The sequence below is a fragment of the Silene latifolia genome, chromosome 1 (assembly GCF_048544455.1).
Source record: "Silene latifolia isolate original U9 population chromosome 1, ASM4854445v1, whole genome shotgun sequence".
NCBI classification, from domain to species: Eukaryota; Viridiplantae; Streptophyta; class Magnoliopsida; order Caryophyllales; family Caryophyllaceae; genus Silene; species Silene latifolia.
Genome location: NC_133526.1, coordinates 199,376,865 through 199,400,869, shown reverse-complemented (window position 1 = coordinate 199,400,869; position 24,005 = coordinate 199,376,865). Strand labels below are relative to the sequence as shown.

Genomic DNA, 24,005 nt, shown 5'->3' with positions numbered 1-24,005 from the left:
TTGTATCCCAGGTTATTTAGATTCTTCAGCTTTGTGTACATAACATGTTCAACACGACACTCATATGGAGGTAAGGCAAAAGTGAAGGGTGTTGATGACAAACGTTCTATATCCCTTTCACATTAAATAATCTCTATGATTCACACTATACAATATCGAAATTGGGTCATAACAGTTCCAGCACTTGGTTACATACACAAGCGCAACACCCATGTTCGATTAATTTAACTTGTACAGATGCCGGATTCTCTACTTTTAAGTTTAAACATTACTGCCTATTATCCTACAATTCCAACACCCATGTTTGATTAATCATGCCTTTTATCTTCTGCTCCTAATTCTACTTCTCGTATAATAATCCGGTTTCAGGCTTACAGCCTTTCTTTACCCTCACTCCTCCAATACACCCATAAAAAACCGAAACTACAGAAATATAGAGATCAACTAATTGCTATCTTTACCCTCACTCCTCCAATACACACATAACAATGTAACACGATCACACCGATTCTAATACAACCACCACCTAATACAGGGTGCAAAACTAGCATGCTTACAGTCTAACATAGATACGATCATTGAAAATCGAAAAGCGAAACTCAAACAAATATCAACGAATAAACAAGCGAATTACATACCTAGGGTTTCACTTCAATTGAACTATTCTTCATCCTCCTCTGTTAAACAAATTAAACAATAATTATAATCAATTGAATTAGTCAATTATACGCAGTCTTTATGAATTAGTCACATTTTAAAAAAAAAAAACGTAATAATTACCCCTTGAACGAAGGAATAATGTGGTAAATATGGCGCCGGCGCCGACGAAACCAGTATAAAAGGCCCCGTCAAAGTTATTCCACGCCCTTTTGAAGAATACGGGCAATGAATCGAATTTTCTCCAGCACATTTTTGTGTATATGTCATATTCAGTGTCTCACTCCATTTATCTTCTGACATATTACTTGTTGTAAGAATAAAATATGTAATATCTATCTATCTATCTATAAATTAATCCTCTAACTTGGCCGCTTATAAGGCATAATAATAACACACCTAGGATGACATGACATAATAATAACACACTTGAGAAATGAGGATACAAAACACGTCAGATTCACATTGATATTTGCTATATTAGCATAAACTACAAAAATTACAAAAGGATTCCGTTTTTATTCATCCTATGTTTTTAACGTCATTTCTTAATTTCTATATTAACATTATTTACAAAAAGATTCCTCCTTTTGTGTTTTTTATTCCAATTCCAACTTCTTGATTTACGTAAAACTTTCCTTTCTAAATACGTAATTTAAATACATAATTGATGATTGATAATTGATAATTGATTGGCTATGACTGTGTATAACATGTACAAAGATTGGTTATCCTCCCTTGCGTACCATTTCCTCCCTTGCATATTACCATGAATTGTGTGCTGCAATGTAAACAAGGAAATAAAGTAATAATAATAGATGAAAATGGACGGAATATGACATAGTATATTCGGAAATCACAATCATTATCATTATATATATTAATCTTCTAAGATCTACTGCCAGATGGCATGCAAATATTTATTTCAGTCATGCTTACGTGACATTCTGTAATTATTTTGAGATATTTTGACTAATTTGAACATTGCACATATCACGAAAAAAAAAAAGTTTTAACATAAGTACATATCACTTAAATCAGTTAAAGAAGCAATATAAAACATATCAATGTACCAAAATTAAATTATGATTATCAATCAATCCCTAAATTCACGAATATTTAAAGTTCAGATAATCAATTGAAAAAATAGATTATAAACTAATTTACTATAGGTCTATAGGTATATGATATTCTTTCAAGCATAATTACGGAATATATTTATATAAGCAAAATTACGGAATACTCCCTCCTATTCACCATTTTCTTCCCTATTTCTTATTCGGATTATTCGGGTTTTCTTCCCCTATTTACTTTTTTGGGTTGATTTATGTGGTCCAAATTAAATTACATGTGTGGTAGTGTCTTTTGTGTGGTCCAAAATCACTTTCTTATTTCTTATGCAAAAAGGAAAGGGGAAAAATATAGTGAATAAGAGGGAGTATATTTTAAAGGGTTATTTTATGGGAATAATCCAAACTATACTCTTCCTTCCTATATTAATCCATACTATACTTTAACTCAGAATAATCTAAGTTATGCACTCATTTTTCTTACAACGCACCGGGTAACCAGCTACCTATTGAGCGGGTTACACTTAAAAAAAAACAGTAGAAAACATGTGATTTAACCTGTTAACACCATTAATAATTTACCACCACTCAATCTTCCTCCTCACTAACTCCTCCTCCACACTCCATTAACACTAACACTTTGACACCATTATGGATGCTAAACAACGATTAATAACTAGTTTTAAACCCGTGCAAAAAATGCACGGGTCGTATTGTCGTAGTAACAATAGCAGGCGCTACCATTGGATACATTAGTTAAATAGTTTAGAATTTAAAATGTGTACTCACTATGCTAAATATTTTATTTATGATATACATTACTCTCTCTGTCGCGGTCATTTGTTGTCCTTTTCCATTTTAGGGTATCTCGGTCAATTGTTGTCCTTTCTATTTTAAGAATAAACCTAATAAGTAATTTGATCATTCACATTTAATTTGTTCCACTTGTCATTTACTGATTGGCCCCCTCCTCTTTCCTTGGTCTTTGTGCCAAAACCAAAGGATAACAATTGACCGGGGCGGAGGGAGTACTTTTTTATGAACCTATGGTGGTAAAAGTAATTGGGCGTAGACTCACATATAATGAAAAAAATACCCATTTATCAATATTACACATATATGGCTGACATTTATATTTAAATTCCATTATAATATGTTTATTAAGTCGGTCCAATTTTTTATAACTATTAATTATCAGCCTAAGTGTGATCTCGTTTATTAAAATTATTCGATCATTATTAATTATAAAACTCTTTCAATAGTATTAACTATTAAACACTACTCCCTCCATTCAACATTTATCACCCCATTTCAATATAATACCTCTCACATATAATGGAGAAATGGGGTGATAATTGTTGAATGGAGGGAGTACATAAATACGAATTTTAGTTAAGTAGTTTATAATTTGACGCTATTGCTACCCTTCCCTTTCGATCTTCGTTGGCTTTTGTGTTAAAACTAAAGGTAAATTGACCGAAACGAAGGCAATATGAAATAATTTAATTAGGACTATCATTAAACTGCTACTATAGATAGAACTATGTTACAACCGTTTACGATAGATGTATATATAAGAACATATCAACTTGTTAACGCAAATAAAATACTCCGTATTAAGTTATCCTTAAATGGCTCAATTACTATACATCGTTTATGATAAATGTAGATGGGAACATATCAACTTGTTAACGTAAATAAAATACCCCGTATTAAGTTATCTTAAAATAGCTCATATACGATCCAAGCAAATAGTAGGATGATACTCCGTATTATAGAAGCAAATACAATTGGGTTCATAACCAAATCATATACTCCTAGTACTTAGAAAAAGACAAATACGGAGTACTACTATATTTTTGCAAACATAATTAATTAACCTAGCTACTTTTATATTTCACCTCACCATCACTCTCAAGCTATCTCTTATTTTTTATTTTATTTTTTGTTTTTTACCTTCTTTCACATATTTAAATTTTTAGCCTGTCAATTAATTTATCTTATATATTCAAAATAATTATCAAAATCCTTAGCCAAAAAATATTCGATTAAGTGAATCTGAAAATTTGTTGATATGAAGTTGAATATTTTCATATTTGATTAAGTGTTCGATGTGATAATGTTAAATTCTTCAGTTTGATCGACTCATCAATTCGGTAAGAGTACATGCATGTTGTTGATGCCGATTTGTAATATTTTCTGGGATTAATGATAATTTTAGTGTATTTGTGACTTCTTAGTTTCAATTTGTTTTCGCTAATTAAAGTCCTCTAATATTTTTTTTTCAAAATATTTACTTTAAATGTTTTCGCTTTGTTAATTTTCTAAAGAGAGAAATTTTTTTTCCGTTTTATGCAATAATTAGTCAAATTAAATTGTATTCAACGTATTTCAAAGATTATACTTTGTTAATGTTCTCAAGATTTTCACATTTGTACATAAAGTGAATGATGGATTGATAATATATATCATCTGATCCTTGAAATTTTTCTTTGAATCAATTTTTTTTTTTTTGCAAATGTTTTTTTGTTTTTTTTTTTTCCGAAAATCATTTGATGTATAATGTATGGTTTTTAATGTAAGTATAATATAAAGAGGAATAATAATGAAGAGATGAGAAGTGTAGTAGCAAGAGTCTTAATTAATTATTTAGACATCATGGGGGACCCCACATCAAAAAAAAAGAAAAAAAAAAAGCCAACAACCAATAAGAATCCTTTAAAAAACCCAACTTTTATACTATGTAGATTGATTAATGGAGCACAACAATTAATAATTGATCAATGGTGCTCCACCTAAATTGATCCCTAGTGAAACTCATATTCCCATGGATGCCAAACCACGATTCATTGAAACTTGAAAGTTGTGTTCCATTGATGAAATCATCAAAACCCTTAGAAATTGATGACGAATTAATCGCTCAATCGCTGAAAAAAAACCCCAAATCAAAAACCCTATAAAGTGTTGACGAATTAATCGTTCAATCGCTGCAAAAATCTCCATAATTCAAAAACCTCTAAATCATAAACCCTAAAAATTCAATCGCGAATTTAAATTGTTGTTAATTTCTTGTAATTTTCCGTGATTTGAAAAATTAGTAGGTTGTGAATTTGTGTTGACTTATTAATTAATCAGGATTGGCGATTTTCAAAATTGAATTGCGAATATGTGGGCTTAAAATGGTGGTGTAAATGGTCGAAGAAGGTGATGAAGGTGTTGGGATGGGTTGAGGGTAATGAGGCGGTGGTGGACTGGTGGTTGCCTAGTTGGTAATGGTGATTGTTAATGAAGGAAGAGGAATGAGGTTGAAGGAGGATGAAGGAGGTTGAAGGAAGATGAAGATTTCAACAAAAAAAAAGGATTACCGGATAGGTTACCTTGTATTATAGGTAAAAAATGACCAAAGTGCAATATGAGCGAAAGAAGGCAATACTATGGTTTATTTTGAGTTAAATTAAAGTTTGGATTAATATAAGAAGATGAGTTATAGGTTAGATTATTCCCATGAAATAACCCTATTTTAAATTCCTATATTGATGGTACTCTTCCCAAAAACAAACGTACTCTTAACCATGTTAAATCTACAAACTACATTACAGTAATGGTAAAAAAAATACTTCATTACCGATTGTGGTTGTCAGTAATTATTAAGTTAAGACGGCCTTATACTGTGAGACGGTTCTATAATGTGGAAAGACAACTTATTTGTTAGCATTAAATGAATATATTTTTTTATATAAAAATGGACAGTCTCATTGTGTGAGACCCTCTTAATTTATAACTTTTAACTCATTAAATAAAAAGACAATATTTTTTTATTAATTTAATAATAAAACTGAACGCTTTTTTTACTAACAAAAATGGACAGTTTCATAGTTGAGGCTGCCTTAACCTATAATTTATGAATACATTTTACAAGCATTATTATTATTATTATTATTATTATTATTATTATTATTATTATTATTATTATTATTATTATTATTATTATTATTATTATTATTATTATTATTATTATTATTATTATTATTATTATTATTATTATTATTATTATTATTATTATTATTATTATTATTATTATTATTATTATTATTATTATTATTATTTTCTGATGACTTTTTAATGTGTATACGAGGGTATAAGGACGGGCTTCATTTGAGATTATTTTTCCGGTATTTTTTTAAACTATTTAAGTAGGGTTATATATCCTTTATGTTGTCTATATATCCCAAACGTGTTGGACGGATAGGATCATACAGGTCGGGTACAGTGGGTTCAAATACGGATCCCGGGTTATAGGTCGGGTTATTATGGGTAAAGTACGAGTCAACAATTATTATCTAACGCCTTTTATAGATCGATTTTTTTTAAAAAAAAACTAAAGTATATTTAATATTAATATTTTAATCAAATTCAATGTTTAGTTTTTTAAATTATTTTTTCAAATATATTATATAATAAATATTAATATTTTGATAAAAAAATATTTTAATTTATCTTTGAGTCAACGGGTCAACGTGTTCGTGTCGGGTTTCAATTAAATTAACAGGTTATTTCGAGTTCCAGATCGAACGGGTTACTACTCGAGATTTTCGGGTTTTAACCCTGGAAAAAAATGGATGAGATCGGGTCGGATCGAAATTTAACAGGTCTATATCTTAGTTATGTCTTAAACTCATAATTTATCATTTAGTTAAAATAATATGGATACGAATTGTACAAATAACCAACTCTAATTTTATGTTTTTTTACATTTATATAATATCAACTTTCATATGACTTTAAGTTTATTAACAATATATGGAGTATTAATTTAAAGATAATCATCTAACCACGGATTATAAAACAGCCCGTGAATTTCACGGGTTTAAAACTAGTAATCTTTGCTTTCCTAATTAAAGTATAGATAAAACTCTACCGTATACTATAAATATAAAATTTCCTCATATTCACACCCAAAACAATTACTAAAAAAAAAAACTATTTTTTCGCTTCTCCGAAAATCGTTCAATGGAAGTGAAAGATCGTTTAAGCAGCCTACCAGACGAAATCCTGGTTCGAATCCTATCATTCATACCCACAAAACAAGTCATAACCTCCACAACATTGCTCTCGAAACGATACCGATTCCTCTGGCTTTCTCTATCGTCTTTGATCTTTCATTACAATGGAAACCAAGCTAGATCACCTTGGTTTATAGACTTTATAGCAACAATTTTAATGCTCAACAACTCGAAAACCCTTGACAAATTCTCCATTAAATTTGAGTTCTGGAATTACCGCAGTAATGGGAGCACAACAGTTAATACTTGGCTTCGTTACGCAACAATGAAGTCCGTCAAACAACTCCATCTCGAACTAAGTACAACTACTTCCGGTAATTACACCTTACCCATGTCGATTTTTGAGAATAATGTTGTACAAGTTTTGAGTTTTAAGGGATGTCAATTTAACTCGCGGCTTCCTGGAAAAGTGTCATGGGATTCACTTAAGTCGATTAGTGTTACGGATTGTGGCGCGATCACTAGAGATTTCATTCGGGTCATCTTGAGAGGTAGTCCTAAGATTTTGTTCTTGGATTTTAGTAATTGTTATGATACATCAAAACGTTGCACTGTGTACTATCATTATGAGTTCGTCCGGAGTTAATTTTTAAAAACCGTCTCTCGATAATTTATTGAGAGACAAGGCTCTCACAAGAATTTGTCTCTTGTGGTTTTGTATTGAGTTTCAAACTCTAATAGTTTCAGATAATCAATTTCTTATTTTACTATTGTTATTATTATTATGTTTTATCTTGATCGTTATGTTTAAAATGGTCGAATCGTAGAAGATGTATATTAAGATATAGATATTAAACCATTCAATTTTAAATATTAGAGATTTGTAGAAAATCAAGATTGAATTCCATTAGCAAATTAAATATGTCTAAAGATATATTTTTGTAGAGACGTTCTCATATAGATATTAAAAAAAAAAAAAAGTAATAATAACCGTCTCATATAAGAGTTACTACTTTCGTTCCATTGAATTGTTTACGTTTGCTTTTTGGGCACTATTTATAAGTGAGAAGAATCTTCAATACAATTTCTAATGTATAACATAAAAGATAGTCATGCGAGATCTTGTTTAAATCGTCTTACCGAGTGCATTGTGAAAATTAAATTTTTATAATTTTTAATGATATATAACTAAAGATATGAACAAAATAAAACAAGTATTGGCATACGTGCATAAAGCAAACGTAAACTATCATATGGAACAGAAGAAGTATAATACTAAGAATCGAGTGTTGCTACTCCATGTACCATGAAATTTCCAATTGTATAAGGGCTACTCCGTAAAGCATAAGCCATAAGGGGGTGGTGTTGGGTTTTTAATTTAGGAGTTCGTCTTGTTTATTACCGTCACAAGCTTGTAATCTCTCACAATTTTTCTCACACAGTCCCACTAAGACTATCCATAACAACAAAAAGATCTACCTTTAAAGTTGATATTATTCCATTTATCACTCCACAACAACAAAAAGAACTAGTTTTAATCTCGTACAAAAAAATGCACGGATCAATTATTAGATTATGACATATGAAACATGTTAATCCCCTATTTACTAAATGAATAGGTGAACTCCAAACTTTTCCCTCCAAAAAGCATCTTTATAAATAAGAAAACTATTGATAATTTAATTGTATTCCCTAAATAAGGTAATTAATAAATATAGTTTATTATTTATTTATAATGTATTTCATTATATAATTTTTTTCATTAAATATTAACTTTTTCATCAAATTTTATAGTTTTCACTAAACACTAAACTATAGTATTTTAATTAAAATATAAATAATATAAAGCTATAAACTATTAAATCTTTTATTGATTCTATTATTTGAGAATGACTTGACTCATACATACTATGTATAAACAAAACTATAAATCGTTTTTTTTTTTATGACGAGGGGTTGAATCCCCCCGGGTCCATGCCTTCCCGCACCACCACATGGACCATGTAAGCCACCCCCTTCGGGGGCTGCAGTGGCCAAGTGATCATCGCCCCAACTGGTAGTCGAACCCGGAACCTCTCAACTCCTGCACTTCTGCAAGCTTCAAGGTTTAACCCGGCTACCACTGAACTAACACCACTTGGTTACTATAAATCGTTTTGATTACTTTCATGACAAAAACAAATGAGAGAATTAATAAATTGGAATCATTAGCTTTGTGGTGTAAAAAATAGTTTTAAAAAAATACATTTCAGCATGTTACTCAATTCTCTTTGACTAATTTTCAGTTTTAATTTTTTTTTTTCTCGAAAAAATATACAATAACGAGAAAATGAACAATTAATTAGATACCACTATTATGTTGCACTTCAATTATACTCGGTTTTCTTGAATAATTTTACAGTTCAAATTTTTTTCTCATATCAAAATATAATGACGTGAAATATGAAAAATTAGTGAGGTATTAATTTAGCATTATTAAGTAATATAAAAGTAAAAACTCTATAAATACCGCGCATTCATTGCGCGGGATCTAAACTAGTTAATACAATAATTAGACGTATTTAAAACTTTATTACATTAGTTTCAAGCAAATTAATTTCAGTCATATACTAATTTTTAATTTTTTTAGTAATGATTGTCGTATTTGTTAACATACAATCACGAAACTAAGTCTAAAATTATTATTTTCCATATTAGTTTTAACACAAATTAATACTATTTCCGTCTCATTTATTTATTTATCTTTTCATAATATGACAGATAGTTTAATAAAAAATAAATAGATAAATAAGACTGAAGGAGCATGAAGCGCATCCGCTATTCTAAGGGCATTAGCAATAGACAAACCCCAAATGAGGTTTGTCTAATGCCACATCACTCAACACACAAACCTCTCCAATAACAAACCTCAATACAACAATAGACAAAACTCTTAAATATAGACAAACCTCATAAAAGTATACTACATGGGGTCCACTATCACTCACAACTAAAAACATAAACATGTATACAAAATTGTAACAATTCTCATCTATGAAACTCAACTCCAATTCCCAACAATAGAGAGGTTTGTCAACAAACCTCTAAAAAGTACACAAACCTTTGTTGACAAACCTCTATTGTTGATGCCCTAATAAGGATCATTAATCAATAAGAATACAACCCTCATCTCCTATCTATAAAAGCTGAAGCCTTTAAAAGCTTCCTATTGGCTGAAAAATTTAAGGAAAAACAAACCCCACGTTCTGCACAAATTGTTTAATTCCCCTCTCTCCTCCTTTGGTATTTAATTACTCTCTTTCCTCTTTTAATCTCTGCAGATTTAATTTAAGGAACTTCATATGATGTATGATATAATATGATTATGATTATATATCGCCTAAATGATATAATTATATTTTAGCATCCAAATAGCTAAATCGAAAATAAAATTAAATACAATCGAAATACAAAAAATTAAATACCCAAAAAACCGAGTTAAAATTAAAATTAATTACAGTCCAAATATCAAAAAAATTACATATCCAAAAAATCAAAAAAAATAAAAATTACAGTCCACTATTACATACCCAAAATTAAAATTTTAGCAACCAAATAATCAATCTAAATATAAATTTACAGTCCAAAATCAAAAAATTACATAACCAAAAAAACGAATATTAAAATTATTAACAGTCCAAATACCAAAAATACAAAAAATTACATATCAAAATAATCCAAAAAATCTAAATTACCGATCAATATTACATACCCAAATAAAATGTAAAATACAATCTCTCAAGTTGGTGTAGTATAAAACCATTGACCATTCATCATCGAGATGTGATGAACCAGGTAACGTTAATTAATGGTCGCCTTAGCCACGGACAATTGGGTGGCACAATAGTTAAGCTGCCAATAGACATCATTAACAAAAAAAAAATGTACCTTTATATTTGTAAAAAATCAACGAACTATACTTCCATTTTCGAAACTCCGATAACATTAGCTTCCATTGCGTCCATCATAGCTGTACGAGAAACACCAACATTTTGTTATTCCAATTTAATTTAATATTTTAATTCATATCCAACTATTTTAATTCATATCCAACTATAAATAAAATAAACGAAATGCAATTTAATTCATTTCATTAAAACAGTAGCAAATGGTATTCATAATATACTAAACATGATTATTTACTAATATGGGAGGGAGTATGTACTAAAACTTGAGGTTCATCGAAGATATAACTTGGAACAAAACTACAAAGTTGTTGATTTTACCGACAACAAGGACGTAATAGATGAATAGAACTACCAAAACAATACTCTACAGGTATTATATGCATGCAATTACAAACTATGTATAATAAAACTTTCATTTTTCACTAAATAACTATAAGATGGTCTTATGAAACAGGAAATAAATAACATCATAAATGATGCGTCTGCGCCGGCACAAGTGATAATAGATGAGAAAAAAAGTTAGAAGAAATACAACAAAGGAAACGCTTAGTTAAACTCACAAACAGACAATGACAGATTAAAATCGTGATAATTACTAACGAAACATAATTTTATTTAAACTGATTCCAATAATAATACTAATAAATTATATTAATAAATAATGAAACTAAATATTATATAATGTAATCAAAGTGACAAGAGTTGAAGATAAAAAAAGGGCTGGAAAAAAACTCATCCAAATTAAATATTACAATGTAATATTAGTTTAAACTCATCCAATTTTAAAAAATAATAATACTAATACCTTTAATTAACCTTTAATAATACTAATATCGTCAATAAATATATCACATATTAAATGTTGGCTGAAGTAAAATAAACGACTGATGAATTTACTTATTATCCACCAAGTATGTCACCATTAAAAAATAACAAAATGAGTTTATAAATGTGACAATAAATAAATTTATAATAATTAATTAATGACAACGTACTCTCTTTTTAGTGGGTCATACAACACCATGACTAATAAGGCACTACTGAGTAACTACCATAGATCTCGCTGCCGCCAAAAAACTATAAATAAGCCTATCAGATTACATAGAGAAATGTTTTTAGATAATCAGAATCAAAGCTTGGTTGAAAAAAAAAAACAAATTATTCATGGAAAGAGGAAGTTGTTCCAAAACGGGTGAAAAGAGAAGAAAGAATTCAAGTGAATGCAATACCAAGTGAGTGACTAATGTTTATGTCTACTAATTCATAATTCAAATAATATGAATACTTATTAAATATTATGCTATACTGTTTAATGAAAAAATTGATTCTACATGTTTCCTAAACTAATTATTATTATGAACTAATTATGTCTCTACATGAGAAATTACTTATATGCAATATAAAAGCACCATAAAAAACTTTATAAATTTAAGTCCAGAGACATAGCTTTATTTGGTCCATTTAATCTTCATATACTATGATGCAAATCTTCATATAATTAGTTGAAAATCTTCAAATAATCTTCGTATAAAAAGCTGAAAATATCCAAAAACCCAAAGTGATATCCCATGCTTGAACAATACCCTACAAAAATACAACAGTTAGGGCCATTAAAACATATTATATTGTATATATATACAAAAGAAAATGAAATACAATACACATAATGAATTAAATGAAATTCGAGTTAAAGTTCATTTTTAAATTTGAGTCGGGGTTAGTGATTACGAGTCATGTTTGAATTCGCTTAAATCCGGGTTCGTGTTTGAATTCTCTTAAATTCGGGTTCGTGTTTGAATTCTCTTAAATTCAGGTCAGGGTTTACATTCGGGATCGGGTTCAAGTTCGGGTTCGGGTTTACATTCGGGATCGGGTTTACATTCGGGTTTGGGTTCATGTTCGGGTTCGGGTTTGGGTTTGTGTTTGGTTTCGGATGTGGGTTTGAGTTTGGATTCAGGTTTGGGTTTGAATTCGGGTTTGGGTTCGGATTTGGTTTCGGGTTCAAGTCAGGTTTGGGTTTGGTTTCGGATTCGGGTTTGGGTTTGGGTCCCGATTAGGGTTTGGGTTTGAATTAGGGTTTGGGTTTGGGTTTGGGTTTGGTTTCGGGCTCGGGTCCGGGTTCATATTAGGGTCTGTGTTCGGATTAGGGTCCGTGTTCGGATTCAGACTCAATTTAGGGTTGAGAGTTGTGTTCGGGTTGAGAGTCGGGTTCGGGTACAAATTCTAAAAATCAAATTGAAGATTTCTGGGTTTAACATAATTTTCTGGGTTTGAAGATGAAGGATTGTGATTAAATGATGAATTTATGAGTTTGAAATCCAGAAATTCATCCTCAAACCCAGAAACCAATTTTTAAACCCAGAAAATTCATCCCAAATCAAGACCTTCATCTTAAATAAAAAAACACAGCGCCTTTATCAAAAAAATTGAAAAAAATAAATAAGAAGACACAACATGCAAACAAATTAATGTATGGATTTTTAAAAATCATTTTAATCCAGCCTTACTTTGTATAGTTAATTACAAAAAGAACACATTCATCAAATATAATGAATTTAATCGTTACTAGATAAAATAAATGTAAAAAATACAACAATTACCGCAATTACATATAAATAACTCATGGAGAAAACAGATCTATTAAACCATGATTCATAAATATGAAGAAACAATAAATATAAAGGATGTCGAAGACAAATTAACTTACTCGATCGAAAACAAAACCCATGACTTTGAAGATCGGCCGATTATAAACCCAGCAACGAAAGTATAGACCCGATGGATGTCAAAAACAAAATCACTTACTCGAAAAATGATGAGCACTTATGATGCTAACCATTAAATTTTGATAAAAGATGACGAAAAGGCGGAAATATAACGTATAAATGATGAATAAAGGGCGGAAATATGGTGTATAAGTGATGAAAAGGCGGAAAGAACAATGGTGAATGTAGTGTTGTGAGAGAAAGCCAGAAATATAGTGTAGAGAGAGAGAGGATGAGTGACGGCGTTTTTAGGGAGAAAAAATAGGGTTTGTGTAATAGGTTGAGGGTATATATACCATACAACTAATGCATAATGTAGTGTTCAACTGGGACTATCAGTTGAAGAAACAATTGGACAACACCTAATGCACACCGGCCCAACGGAAATAAAAAAAATTGGACGGCCCAATACATATCTACAGCATATTAATAAGGTCAAAATATAATTTGGTAATAATTTGGTCAAAATCGTAATATATCGATTATTATATCGTTTTTAAAAAATAAAAAATTCAGAATATATCATTTTTTATTTCCCTTTTGATATAGCGTGAGATTATATCCCTTTTAAAAAAATAAAAAATCGTAATGTATCGTTTATTATCTCCCTTTTTATATCGCGTGGGATAATACCGGTATATGATCTATTATGTTATTCAAAATAAATTTAATATTATCTAATATTCACATCTTATTTTATTTTAGGTGCAACAAGACGACAAGTAAGAAGAGTGTGTAACGCCCCGGATAGCAGACAGGCAGCTCAAAATGGCTCTTTTTATTAATAATAAACAGCAGCGGAATTACAAGGGCGTCACCCCCGTATTCCCCCTTCGGAGAATACAAGGCTTATGTAAAAAAAAAATAAATATAAAAACACTTTTTAAAGCTAAAAACTAATTACTCTATTACATATTCATCCTATTAGGCCATTGATCCTATCTGAAATTCCTCACACTTGTCATTCCCCGACACTTGTACCTGAAAAAGAATGAAAGTAACGGAATCAGCCAACCACAGGCTGAGTATGACTCCGGTCACCTCCACCGGCCCTACTTACCTTCATTTTAATATTTTAATAATGTCTCACAAGGCTGCGTGATAGGTCACATGGGTACAATTGAATCATAAAATAGACATGCATAACCTGTCATTTCAACATGTAAGATCTCATTCCACTCTTATACCGGTCTACTATTATTGAAAGGAGAGACATTACGGAGTAGAAACTCCTCCGGGCCAAGCCCACCACCATGTACATAGGATAAGAAATCCGGGTTTGAGACTCATCTCGGCATTGCCGGATAACATAATTAACATTCATATGGGGCCATACTTTCCCCTCCCCTCATCATTCATATGGGGTCATACTTCCCCCTCCCCTCCTCATTCATATGGGGTCATACTTCCCCCTCCCCCTCTTTCCATGTACATAGGATAAAATAATGTCATCTCTATCCAATAATTGTATCCCGAATGCGACAATTGGCCAATAGTACATTATAACGATAGTACCATTATCACAGTCATAACTTTATAAGACGGTAAATAATATAACATGTGGGCAGTATAACAATCATAAGATGAAATTAACAATAAAACTAATATAACATGCTATTTCTACTATCTTATTTCAAATGTAAACAATTACTTATATCGACGAAGGGTCCCGAAATCATACCTTATTTCTTTTAGAGAGAATTAGTTATATCTATGAAATTTTATAATAAAACACTTTTCACTTTATTGTATGAATGAGGTAAGATAGAGTGAAAACTTGTTATAAAAACCAACGTAAACCTTGCTATTTATAGCAAGAAGTATCTTAACCAACAAGTATAGATATTAGGATAACTCATACGTAAATCATGCATATTCATACTCTTAGCAATTAAGAATGGATCAAGAGAAAGGCACGTAGCCCCTAATGCATGCATGCATGACATTTCATGTTATGAATACGTGGCTTCTAAAGTCCAAACTTATCCATTTCAATCCGTCTTTCATACACACGTCTTTCCTATATTAACTATATTTTCGTGTTAGCGGTCCATAAAAATATATTTGAATAAATAGGTCATCAAGATTATTTAATGAAATAATATATATTCTCACCCTTAATCCTTGTGCCCACATCAAAGGGAAAAGAATAACAAATTAAAGGAAGTATATATTAAATTATATTTTTTTTTTTTGGGATATTATAGAGTGTCATTACCTGCGAATGTTCATATTGATTCTACGACATCGCTTACCTTTAACACAACAGGTTCGTAAGAGACCGTGATTACAAATAAATTATTTACCATTGTGACGATACAAATTAAACCCTAAATCGTGTTTATATCATGACTACATAGGTAACGAGACTCCACCAGATGTCCTCCAGCGATTAGTAAGAGATTTATGTGCCACATTTGGTGAATGTTATGAAGATTTTAGTCCTTCGATATCACAAACTGAGGAAGCACCCCGTAGTGAAGAAATTCATTCTTCTCAGTTGATCGGTCAAGGTAAGTTTAGTTAACCTTATTAGCAAATATATATGATTTGAATACGTATTATAAAGAATTTTATATTAAAAATAATAGTTACTGCGTATTTTATTTGAAAAAAATTTATAATATATTTTTATTATAATAAGTATTCAAAAGATGCATATTAGTAGCATATTTTTTAGTTAGTAACTTCAATTATATTAAGTCGAATATCAAATTATGGACTATTTACATTTTCACCCCATTGCACATTTATCACGTTCATTTATATGCTCCCGTATCCAATAATAACGCCTGCAGTTACGACCCGTGCATTTTTTGCACGGGTTTAAAACTAGTACCTCAAATAAGTCCATAGTAAATTTACGTAAAAAGGAGAAATAAGAGTAGTTGAAATACAACCCTAACTATTACTCTCACTCATTCCATCAATTTGTGTATATACCGCATTAAAAACGAAGCGAATGCCAAAATTGAAAATGGTAAATAATACTAAGATTCAACAAACACAAATACAAACTAAAATTTATAAATAATTAAAAAAAAAATATTAAGGCACCCTCAATTTCAGGGGGTAAAATTACCATCTCATATTACATGAGGCTTTTTTTTCATTAAATTTAATGTAAATACAATATTATGAAAAACGTACTAAATAGAAGTACCTTTATATTAAGGTCTATTCACATTATTTGCGCATGAAAATTATCTCTATAATGAACTGTAACCCATTTACAACAATTGCCAAATTTCACATCCTCAAATAAACATTAGTAACGAACAAATTATTATTAAAGACAGATATATCCGTTTTAAATTTAATATAGGTAAAGTAGTATGAATAAAATAAAAGCAGAATGTATAGGGAAAACTAACTTTGTTTTATATACACACCAGCAGGCAGCAACTCTCCTATAGGATCGTCCTATAGCATATGACTGGCCCAATAGGAGAAAAGCTCAAGCAAAAACAGTAATTTATTAGAGCATCCACAATGGTAAGCAACGACTCAACTAGCTTAATTTTCCACATCACATTTTTTAGCTATAACACTTTTAAGACCACCCACAATAGAGAGGATGAAGTATCCTCTTAGCACACTCTCTCCTCTAAGAGAAGGTACTCTCTATTGTGGAGCATGTAAGAGCACCCACAATAGAGAGGGTGGTTTCATCCTCTTATTTTCTCTCTTTCTTTCTATTTTTTTGACATCACATTCCCTCTTTCATCCACCTCATTTCCCACTATTTACATCCTCTTCATTTCGACTACATTTTTTTTCCTCCACAATAGAGAGGATCCTCTTATATTACTTTTCTTATTATTATATATATTTATTTTATTTATATTTAATATTATGGGTTACTTTATATTGTTTTAATAATTTACAAATTAATAAAACTAATTTAAAAACAAATATTGTGTTGCTAAGTTAAATAATATATAAAATTCACAAAACAAAATACATTAAATACATAATGCAAAATAAGATATAAAATTCATAAAACAAAATACATGAAACTTCACATTAAATTGTAATGCATATTTTTAATTTATGTTCGAGCCTTGAAACATAATCCATATATGTTCGAACAAATATGAATGTACAATAACAATTAAAAGTATATTGAGTAAATTTTTTTCCATAATAAATAAAAATTGTAAATTAAACTATTATCCATATGGCAAATAAACATTAGCTTGTGGACACAAAGGCCTATGTTTCCTTTGCTCTACTTTCCTCTAAAAGTAGAGGAAGCACCCATCTTCCTCTATACAAGAGTACACCTAACATAGTTTCCACAATAGAGAGGATGTCCTCTTAGAGGAGAGAGAGAGGGTTAAGAGGAGGCTCAATCCTCTATATTGTGGGTGCTCTAAGGAAATCCTTTTAGTAAGAGGATGTTCTATATTTCTTCTAATTTTAGAGGAAGTATATCATTGACCCTTGTGTCTACTATCTAGTAATATTTCTCCATGTGGATTATTTTCCTTTATTTTTTTCTTTTGTAAAATGTAGATAATGGGTAGATGATGGATAAGAGGATCCTCTCTATTATGGACAAAAATATAGAAGAGAAGGATAAATATAGAGGAAATGGATGTGGTTCATAAAAAAGATGATGTGTCAAAAAATAAGAGGGTGAAAGAACAAATAAGAGGATCATATCATCCTCTCTATTGCTCATGCTCTAAGCTACAAACGCCTCAAATGGTTAAGCTATAAAAGTTGTTGCTTAAATGAACTCAAATAATACATTTATTTAATTGACATATATCACTTTGTGGGTCCATTTGAGCTACTAGCTACATAGAGCTAGTTGCTCAAATTAAGCTAGTTCACGTGAGAGCTCTCATATGGTTGAACAACTAGCTTGAAACTTTAAGAATTTGCAAACAAGTCATTTTGCTCAATCATTGGAGATGTTCTTAAGTTTTCGATTTTATTTTGATAACTTTATACTTTATAATGAAAACTAACATATTTAAATATGTAAGTTATTAATTTAAAATATTAGGTTATTAAAATAAAAAAATTATTTCATATTTCGAGTAAGCAATTTTGTTGAGCCTTATGCTATTGGGTTAATCTTACCTAAATATAGGTCTTACATAACAATTTGTGTATACACAAATAGGATGATAATTGACCCGTATTAATGTTAAAATGGGTATAGAAAGACGTATGATTTTTTAAAATAATGCTCAAAAAAAAGTATTTGTCGTTTTGTTTCGGTTTTGAAAATATTTGTCAAAATGGTGTCCACGTAGGCTTGGGTATTCAAAACCTAAAAATTTGAACAAATACGCTATTGGTAATGGCGTGTTTAATGAATGAAACACGCCATTAGCATTGGCGTGTTTAATGAATGAAACACGCCATTAGCATTGACGTGTCTTTATAGTAGTTTTTTTCTCCAACTGACAGCCCCAGGAACTTAAACAAGTTTCTTTTCCTACTTACCATACACACGCTGTTGGTAATGGTGTGTTTGTTCAAATTTTTAGGTTTTGAATACCCAAGCCTACGTGGACACCATTTTGACAAATATTTCAAAATCGAACCAAAACGACAAATACTTTATTTTTGAACATTATTTTAAATAATCGTACATAGAAAAACTAACTTTTAATAGTGGGCTAAAAATTAGACATGACAACATACATCTCACTAGCTAGTACTCATGGGCCAACAATCAGACCAAAACTCTGTTCATTATTATCAACCTAATTCACCCTTAACATATGGTTCGTGCTAAAGATTGTCGACACTTTTACTAATTATCGTCGACATTTAATGTAAATTTTCATATTTGCTCTCCATAACAGAACTCAATTTTCGTCTCACTAAAATCTCTCTAAAAAAAACAACGGGTTTTGCAATTAATTTTTGTCTCACTAAAATCTCTCCAAAAAAAAGACGGTTCCCTAAAAACAAAAAAGAGCGGGTTTTGTAATTAACAACATGAACGAGAACGATTTTAACAACGATTTCAACAATGAAGCTAGTAACGAGGTGAGTGTACGATTTAATTTTGTTTCAAATTGATGTTTTAGTAGCGACCGATTCCCGAATTAGGATAGATGTCTTGATTTGAGACGGAATTAGGATAGATTTGTAGACGGAATTTGTCAAAACTAGATTCGGGAAAAGAAAAAAAAATATACAAAATGGGCTGGACGAAGAACTTTTTCGTCCAAACCCAGACGAAAAAATCCTTCATCCAGTATGGGTGTTGGACGAAGAAATTTTTCGTCTGAACCTGGTACCGGACGAAAAATTAGAGTCATTTTCGGGTTTCGGGTCAAGACCGGGTCGGGTCGGGTCCAACAAATTAGGGTCATTTTCGGGTTTCGGTCAATCTTTTCGGATCGAGTCATTCAGACTTGTGATAGGTCTTAATTTAAGAGTTAAGACAATATCAAGAGTTTAGCCATTGGCCATTACTACTATAACATTGTTGAGAGAAAAAAGAATCAAACTAATTTCATGGCAAGTTTCTGTATTGTAATGCATAAGGTTTTATACTAGAAATTGAGTTAAAATTAACCTTACAATTTTACTTGACTTCGAAAACAATAATTTAATTCTTTTAATTCTTTAATTAATTAATAATAAAAAATGGACAAACAAAAAATCACTCGGAAATATACTACGCCCTCTTATTTCGATGTACTACTAGTCTTATATATATATATATATATATATATATATATATAACTGGGTTGAAACGCTGTGGATGCGCCACGTGTCAACCCAACATTAAATACAAGTATTAATTACAGCTGAACATTAAATATAAACATAATAAATGCTGTATAAATCTCAGCAAAATATATTATAATTTAATAAATTTTATTATAAAATTAAATTAAATAATTAGAGTGATTTGATTCTAAATTTATTAAAAAATTATTTTGATATAAATTCTAAAACGTAAATAATTACGTTCATTGCGAAAAATGCTTCAAATTGAGTATAATTTTCATTATATTTATTGAAATATTTTTTATTTGTAGAAATGATTAAAGTGAGTGTCTCATAATGTTTTATGTTTACGTAAAAAGACATTTTGAGAAAGTTATAAACTTAGTGTGATCCCGTGAATTTTCACAAACACTAAGTTATAAAACTTAGTGTGATCCCGTGAATTTTCAAAAAGACATTTTTGAGAAAGTTATAAAACTTTATATCTATATATAAAGTTGGGTTGCAACAATGTAGATTAGACATGTAGCATGCAAAAGAAAATAAATAATTGGAAATTGGAAATAATATAGTACTTTGAAATATAGTAGGTACACAAATTAGTAACTTCTTTGTAGTATGTAAAGGAAAATGATAAATTGACTAGAAATGAAATGAGGTGTACTAAATTACTACGCACATTCCCAATGTATGATTTATCTTCCGATACTCCGTATGAGACTACGAGTATACTATTATGTGCAATATTTTGTTTCAATGTAATGTCAACAAACAATGTTCAACGCACATTTTCCCAATTTTTCATTCAAAAGAGTGGTAGACTCATCATTGAATTGTAACTCATATCTTTTTATTGACTACCTTCTCTTCATCCACTTATTTACCCTATAAATTTATTTCTCTCATCAGATTTGAGCCACATCCTTCTTTTTCTCTTTATTTTAAGAAGATTTGCAAAAAGTTTCAAATAAAAACTTAGCATTTACAGTAGTCACATTGATCATTTCCTAAATGTTAAATGTTTTTTATCATTGATTTGAGTATCGTCGTCTAAAATCAAGATGATCCATTAAAGAACTTCACTGAATCCGATCTCGCTCTTGGCAAAATGGCTGCCAAATGCATCGGAAATGATAACCCTTTATTTCAAGGAGAAAACTGAAATTGGTCATACTTCCCATGAAAAACAAATACTATACAACTTCAGTTGTTCAATGAATAGCAAAGTGGAATCACACATTCACACATATATGGTGATATTATTAGGTTCAAGTGCAAGATCAACTATGAGTTCAAGTGAGGACAATTCCCTTACTAATATGATTCTATATTAGTTGTGGATAATTGAATATGTATATATGTGTATGATGATGTTCTCTAAGAATTACAACCAAAAAGGGAAGTTAATGAGATTAGAGGTTTATATTTCCTTATAGTAGAATGAAGGTCAAACTACCAAATTTTCACTTTGTCTTATTTATTCGAAATGCTGCATCCGTTTAGTTATGCATTCTTTCTAAATGTAAAAATTTCAATGAGTTCGATGAATAAAGAGTTCTAAACGGCTAACAATTTTGCATAACAAGCGGTATAGTTGTTGAATAAGTTCAAAACAGTTTGAGAAAATGGTGTAAAAACAATCGAGTTGGTGACAGTTATGCCAAAAATAAAATTATGGTACAACTTTTATTTTATACATCCATTCTTCTTTTCTTTAATTATGCTTATTAATTTTATATATATATATATATATATATATAGGCTTCTTTTCTTTCATTATGCTTACCCAAACTGAGAAAACAAAATCTAATGTATAAAATAGTTGATATTGATATTCCGAACAATTTTACGAATGTTGCCACTATTAGGGACTACTGTATATAGTATGGAGTACTAATGTTTCTATGAGTAACGATTTTCCCTTTTTCTTAGAAAAAAACGAAATGGATGTTCATTACTTCTCAACTGTTCAGATTCTCTAGGCCTAATCGAATGGTTGTGAATTTACTTAAAAATGAAAAGGGTTAATGAGTAAAATTGGAATATAGTATATAATAATAATAATAAACATCTTTGTGAGAGAAAATGGACAACAACAAAAACGGAGAGAATCCTCTTCCCTTACAGCTTTACAATTAGTAATTGTGTATACATTTTCAAGATGTTTAAATGCTCATCGCAATTTTACAAGTGGAGTACAAAAGTAGTGTGTTATACAAATATGTTGAAGTTTCAATGGTTTTTTTTCAAAACGTCATTTCTCGCTTTCAAATAGTTGAATTTCCAAATATTAAGAAGTTTACTCAATATGTAATGTTAAATTGGTAAAAAATTTATGTCACAACTGGCGATAAATTGTCTTTATAGAAACTATGGAGAAAATAAAATACTCCCTTCATTCAAATGAATTTCATATATTTTATATTTATATGTGAAGTATATTTTAACAAAATTATAAAATTTATTTGAAAAGAGAGAGTACAGGAGTCAAAATAAGTTAAATAGAGGTGTTTATGCGTAATAAGTTAAATAGTGGTGAGAACCCGATGATTTAATAGAGGTGTTTGTGAGAATTTTTATGAGGCTTGGTGTCGTCGACATGTCTTTTTACGTAAACATAAAGCTGTTGAATCGACACCAAGCCTCATAAAAATTCTCATAAACCCGTGAATTTCACGGGTCACAGACCTAGGTAGAATCCCGTAATAAGTTAAATGTGAGATTTTGATAGCTTTAAATAGTGTGATAACGAGTATGTATGTACACAGTGATCGCGAGTGTATTTAAATAATCAAAACAAAAGTAATGATTATAAAATAATATAGAATTATAAACGAATTGAAAAAGTAGAAAAAAGTGTTATATTTTTCTTTAATATCTTCAATTAAAATATGTATACGTCGAGTATAAATATTGATCATGACTAGCTAAATATTACTTTTAGTTAAATATTTTATATGACATCTTCTAAATACTTTGAAGTTAAACCTCAAAATATATTATTTAAGAAAGTTTAACCTATTTTATTTACAGGTAAACTCTTAAACATCATTTATATATAGTTGTTTAAAAATACAAAAGGTGCAATTCTTATAGATATGTTTGACACATAACATGTGTAAGACACAATGAAAACATTTGAATAAGTTGAGTTTGAACTCTATATGTTTGATACATTAATATCACACGTTATAAATAAAAAAAAAATTATATAAAATTATATTCACATTATTTTGAACAAATATTAATTGATTTGGAACATAAAGTATAGTGAAATGATATAATTTGAAAACTTAATGTTGATTGTTGCATTATTCGAATAAATTTTATTTTAATTAATATGATATTTGATCAGTCATAAAATAATTTATAAACATTGATCATGCATAATTAATTATCACTTATTAGTTTTAATTAAAACGGTATGTAATTTATTTTAAAACATTGAAGTTAAACCTACAAAATTAAATTTGAGAAAAATTAATTTATTTTTATTTATAGTTAAAAATATTAAAGGTCATATACAAATTTTGTTATTTTTCTTCAATTATAATAATAAAATTTTAAAACAGGCCGCGCGAAGCGTGTGATACTACCTAGTACTAGTATAAAATTAAACAACTCATTATTAAAATACTCTTACAAATTCACCATACAAGTAACACAAACATTTTTCGTTTTTGACAATATATCATGTCACACGGATTGCAATCCGCTTCACAAAAAATCCACCAATAACGTCCCTCGATTTCATCTCACACGGATCGCTCCTTACATCCCGTCCAATCTTTCCTAAACTCCCGCCTACTTTTCAAACCACATTCCGCAAATCCCCTCCTATAAAACCCCTCCACT

General features: G+C 29.9%; 1 long non-coding RNA gene across 1 annotated transcript; it reads right to left on the bottom strand.

Moving 5' to 3' along the window:
- Positions 1–14,176: 14,176 nt before the first annotated feature.
- Positions 14,177–15,206, bottom strand: LOC141622266 (uncharacterized). The gene is made up of 2 exons (XR_012532924.1): positions 15,124–15,206; positions 14,177–14,423 (listed from the first exon to the last, which is right to left on the bottom strand). It is a non-coding gene; the product is annotated as an uncharacterized LOC141622266 (long non-coding RNA).
- Between the last annotated feature and the right edge of the window lie 8,799 nt (positions 15,207–24,005).